We start from the raw sequence: 5,622 nt of genomic DNA, 5'->3' as shown, positions 1-5,622 counted from the left end.
AGTTATGGTTTTCTGGTAGCTTCTCTGAGGCTGAGCTCTGACAACGTGGATCTGAGTTGGTCTGTATCAGATCGTTATGACTGGGTCTCGGATCGGAGTTGTCTGGCTGGCCTCTTTGTGATGGTTGGGTGTCATCGTAGGGCAGACATGGTTGTTGATTTGGATGATAGATGTTCGAGATTCAAGCCAGATTTTGCTGGTTCTGGTTTGAAGGACATGGTGGATGATCGCAATGGTCGAACTGATGTTATACATGGTGGTTGGCTGCAACGTCAAAGAGTTTCCCGCGTTGGGTTGGCCTGGCTAGATCAGGTGACTGATCTAAGCTTGGTTGATGTAATGGTGGCATTCCCTACCGGCTGCCAGATCAAGGCACTCTGGTTCCCAGATGCTGGTGGAGAAGGTTGCGTTGGTGGAGGCGGTGGACTCTTTGATGGCAGCTGGACGGAGATTGTGGACTATGGAGGCTGGTCTTGGTGGGTGGCTTGGGCCTCCATGTGGGTTTGCTTCTTTGGGCTAGGGCTCTAGGTGGGTTGTTTTGATTTGTGTTGGTGGGCGTGGTTCTTGGCCCATCAGCAAAGTGGCATTTTGATTGTTCTATGTTTGGTCATGATTCCTTTTTTCAAGGTGGAGGGCGTGACTATGCTGATTGTGGAGTCTGCTACTCCAGAGGGTAATGTGGAAGGTGCTATGTCACCTTCTACTAATGGTTTAATTTAGTTCTTGTTTAGGTCGCAAAAACCAGAGCCTTAGTTGGTTCCATTTTATGTCTGCTTTGAGGTTTCTTGGTTTTTGTTAGAATAAAGGTTGGTGTACTCGAGATTTTTTGGGATTTTATTCTTCTAGAATAGGGTTTCATCAGGTTCTAAGGAACGATTGCTTTCTGTCGACCCATAGGGGTGTTTCGTTTTTGTACTGCTTGCTGAACTTAATAAAATGGCTGACCTACACTAGTACAAAAATTGAATCAAACGACGGCTAAAAACTGTCGTCTGATACGGAGCTGACTGTCGTATATCTCGCTGTCGTCTGATAAAACATGATGTAGAGAACCGTCATCTGAAGAACTCGGCATCCATGTCGACAGGCTCTCGACAGCATGTCGACAGGCTGCTGACAACATTAACTATTGTGTAAACGTTACTCAGACAACGGGCAACTTAAGAATCCGTTGTATGATTGCGATTCAAAAGTCGTTTTTTTTTATAACTGGTGTGTGACTGTTATTCACACAACTCTTTTGTGATAGCATCCATGATCTGTATTAATCTCATACGTCAGTTTTTATTTTGTGGCTATTGTGAATATTGTGCTGTGCTTTGCGACGACACATTGAGCTTTTAACGTTGTACGTGTTATAACATGTTGGACAATGCTTTCCATTTATTCTTGATGTCTAATTGTTACAAAATATATAACAATCAAATTAATTCAAATCCCACCACATATTAAATGAATTCAATAAATTGCTATCAAACAGAATTATTTCCCAAATATTCATACACTAATTTTGGAGATTGCCTTCTTTCTCTGTATCTATCAACTTTTGCTCCTTTCTACATTATACAATGTCGAGTACATTGGAGCTCCATGTCTACAAGTCGAGCTACTGTCTGTGATCCTTGGGACAAGCCTGGTGCTTGCCATATTGCTTAGCCTGGTGTTGGCACCAGTAAGAATGGGCAGCCAAACTCTTGTCCAAGAGCACTTGGGGAACAGGCTCTCCCCTTCTTTGCTAAGAAGAGATTTGTGTTGTGTGAACCAAATTAAGTTTCCCATTTGTCCTGCAAACAATGCAAAGACTTTAATGTACATTATGCATTTCCAGAAAAGTACTCCATCAGCTACTATGTAAACCTCTGTCCTCTACTAACTCATATGAATCACAAGTACTAAAATGAATTATCTAACAATATATGAGAGTAAATGTAAGACATGATTGGTCGATTAAAATTGATCCTTAGCAGTGGTGAAATAATTTCACTTTGCAAAAACAGCTCCCAAAAATCTCATTCTAGTCTGGAACATATATACAAAAAATCATAATCAACGTCATATCTCTTTCCTTCAACAACCATCTAACCAAATAGCATCAAGACTCATGCCGAAAGAAGACTCAAATTAAGTAATGTATAACCAGCCAACAGTTCAAGTACCAGATTCTGGACCGAAATAAAAGTACCTAAGCAGATGTATTTAGTTGGAGGAGACAGCAAAACCTCGGCATTTGGACCGATATGGAACTATTGTTGATAGGTTGACTTAGCTGAAGGGCTTCTCCAGGTATCTTAAAGTACTTATCAATTTCTTTTTGGGCTACATTTGCTGCAATTGAGATCTCCTACCATATCAAACCACAACCCATTGGTAAAAACTTAATGAGTAACTGAAATGCTACAAAATTCAAGGACACAAGAGAGGTGCAGCTATCGGGAAAGCAACTGAACCAATGGCCTCTATAATTTGAAATCAAATGCAGTTGACAGTACAACTGAAAGATCCTCAAAAGGTGAATGCAAAAAAAAGGAATAGGATCACAGGGATTGGTAAGCTGCAAACATGTTTATCACCACACAGTAGCAACTGAACTGAAGAATTAAACCAAGAATAAGAAAGCCATAAGTGCAAATCACATTCCATAAACTATCGAAATAGCAACAAACAAGGAATGAAAACTGATCTTACCTACAATTGGTAGCAATAGCAGCGAGGCCATCAGTTGTAAAGCCTTCACAGGTAACAAGAACCAAAGACTTAAATTAAATTCAGACTGTATATACAAATGAAAGAGTCACACAAAATGGAAGAAGTAGCAGAAAACAAACTTGGAAGACACTTGAGAACAAGATTAGAGAAATTAGCTTCTACAGATCTAATTCATGACAGAAGGGGCAAAGCTATAATCATTTTCATTGCCCTCATTTTATCAGATAATGAAACCATTGTAGGATTTTAAACTTGGTTTCACATATGACCTTCCCTGGAAAAATCTCCTCATATCCAGAACTAAGGCACTGCTCACACCAGAAAGAAAATCCTAGCTAGCAACTCTACCTATCAATTTGCTGATTTGAAAGATACAAAAGGTCAAGCTCTGCAAACTACGAAATTTTCACACAATGAAACACATTGCTAAACATTGACAACCACATAACACATTGCTAAAGATCTAAAAAGGTTGGGAAAGAAATCATGACAGCCATAGAAAAATTATTAATTGAACATTTGAATAACAATTGAAAGACAATATGTTGTATATATGGACACAGATATGGGAAGAAGATCCCACCATAGATTTATTTGGTGGGTTCTCAATGCTGCATCACCTTTGTTAATCCTGAAATACAAGAACCATTATATAATGTGTCTATAATTAGATACCTCCAAAAGCCAACTACACAAGCCTGATGCAGCCAACAGAACTCATGATAACATTGAAGCGATAGAAAAAAAACAATAAAATACATTAAAGAGCAGCAGCTCATAACAAAAAATCAGGACCACAAGACAATTTTGCTAACACCAGAAATACGACAAGACAATTTGGTTCTCTAAATTAACCCACACAGCTTTCATAGCCAAACCCGCATCATGCGTTTTAAGGGTTGTGCTGTGTCAATTGGACAAACAACCCAAGTTTGAACAGAATCATAAATAATTTAAATGAAATCACATAAACTAATTCCAAGTCGCTATCCAATGAAAGAAACTTTTCTCCAAAGCCTCGATATTTCAAATTCATGAGAACCATTAAATTAGCCCGAGTCTGATTAACCATGCACATAAGAAACATGGAAAAGAAGGAAAAAGAGCAAGATGATACCATTAAGACATCATTTGCAACTGCATCCCTGAATTTTGTAGTGCTAATAACTTCGGGGTTATAATAATTTCCCCAAGCAAAATCTACATGGACAAAAATCAAGAAATTCAAATCAACGGGTTCAATTGGGGTCCCATAGAAGAAAAAGACCAATGCTTTACAGAGAAACCCTAAAAAACAAAAGGGGGTTTTCACTAAATTACCTTCAGTTGCATCAGAGCAAGAAGAATCGGAAACCACCATAGTCAAGCTTTTCAATTTCGTGCACAGTACCGAGTCTACAAAAGTAAAAATCAACAAACCACTAAATGGAGAATAGGAACTCAAAGTTGAAATCTAATCTCAGAGATTGAGGACCGAGACGATGGCTTTACCAAGAGGAGTACCACTTGTCGCGATACGAATCGATGAGCCCATGTTCGATTTCCGGAAGACCAATCGAAATCGGACAAGAAGATCTGGATCAACTTGAGGTTGAGTTGTCGTCGGGTAAAGTTGGAGGAGGAGCAGACTAGCTGGGCCTCCCAAGCTGCGATTGGGATAGCGAAGAGTGAGGAGGTTTTGGCTCTAGGTTTTTTCGAGAGAATAAGGAGCTATCGAGAGTGAAGGTTTTGGTTTTAGGTCTGTGTCGCGAGAGAGAGAGAGAGAGAGAGAGATAGAGAGGCACTGTCGAGACGGAGGGTAAATCTAATGCTTCTATTTTTTTTTCTGTCAATTTTTTGGCTCAAGTGTTAGCGTTTCAAGCTCATTTGGACAATTACTATCAATTTGAGAAGGACTCACATGACAGAATTTTATAACAATGTGGTCTGAATGTAGCCATTTCAAATTTGGGGTTTGTCTCGTCAAATTCCCTCCATGAGGGATTGGAGAAAAATGGTGGTGGGAAATCTCCTTCCTTTTTGTCAAACTATTTGATCAGACCACAGTTATATTATTTCTCGTCGTATGATCAATACATGTTAGGGAAAATTTGGGGTTTCATATGGGGTTTGGCACCACTAATGCGGTGGGAAACTTGGCGCTCAATTTTTTTTAGCATCACACAACAGTTTTTATCTTAAATGTCTTCTAAACTAATTCCTAAGTCCCTATCAGAAGACTGCTCTTATAAAAACGACGTCTAAAAAAAAAATCAATCACATAACAGATAATTGCGTAGCGTCGTCTGATTCAATTTCTGTAGTAGTGCTATTTCGATAAAAAAAAAAAACATTTGGTTCCCGTAACCAACTTTTTCTTTCCCACTCCTTATGTTACATACTTTTTCTTACTGTAATCCATACTTTTTTACTCTAAGTGGCTTGTCAACCTCTCTCTTTCCCTCCGTCAAAACAATGGTCCTCACCTTTGGTGCCTTGGGTTAGGGCAACACACCCCCCCCCCCCCCCAAAAAAAAAAATAATAGTGGACCTCTCTTTATTCACCTCATTCAACAGATAAATGTCTTTTTCAACAGCTGCAAATCCCAATTTTTACGTGGGATTGAAAACAGTTTATGACTTTTTCTCCTTCCCATCTCTTTTTTTTTTTTTTTTTTTTTGTGAGCTTGTAGTGTTTGAAGGCAACTAAGACTCTACTTTCTTTGGCTATAACAACCGCATACTTGAAGGTTTGTGTTACAAATTTTTTATATTATATATATATATATATATATATATATATTTGGAGATAATTAAGCTAACCCAATATTTGAAAGCTATTGGACTCTCTCAATGTTGCATTGAACCCATTTTTGCATTTTGGGTTTGCAAAATTTTCAATCTTAACACTTTGCAAAAATTAGACAGTCATTTGTA

The 5,622-nt window shown here is 38.6% G+C and overlaps 1 long non-coding RNA gene across 1 annotated transcript; it reads right to left on the bottom strand.

The window, feature by feature from the left end:
• Window positions 1-1,413: 1,413 nt before the first annotated feature.
• LOC112201694 lies at window positions 1,414-3,150 on the bottom strand. The gene is made up of 3 exons (XR_002936867.2): window positions 2,686-3,150; window positions 2,183-2,341; window positions 1,414-1,784 (listed from the first exon to the last, which is right to left on the bottom strand). It is a non-coding gene; the product is annotated as an uncharacterized LOC112201694 (long non-coding RNA).
• Window positions 3,151-5,622: the final 2,472 nt, after the last annotated feature.

The sequence above is a fragment of the Rosa chinensis genome, chromosome 5, assembly GCF_002994745.2.
Source record: "Rosa chinensis cultivar Old Blush chromosome 5, RchiOBHm-V2, whole genome shotgun sequence".
NCBI lineage: Eukaryota > Viridiplantae > Streptophyta > Magnoliopsida > Rosales > Rosaceae > Rosa > Rosa chinensis.
This window is presented reverse-complemented; position numbering and strand designations above follow the sequence as displayed.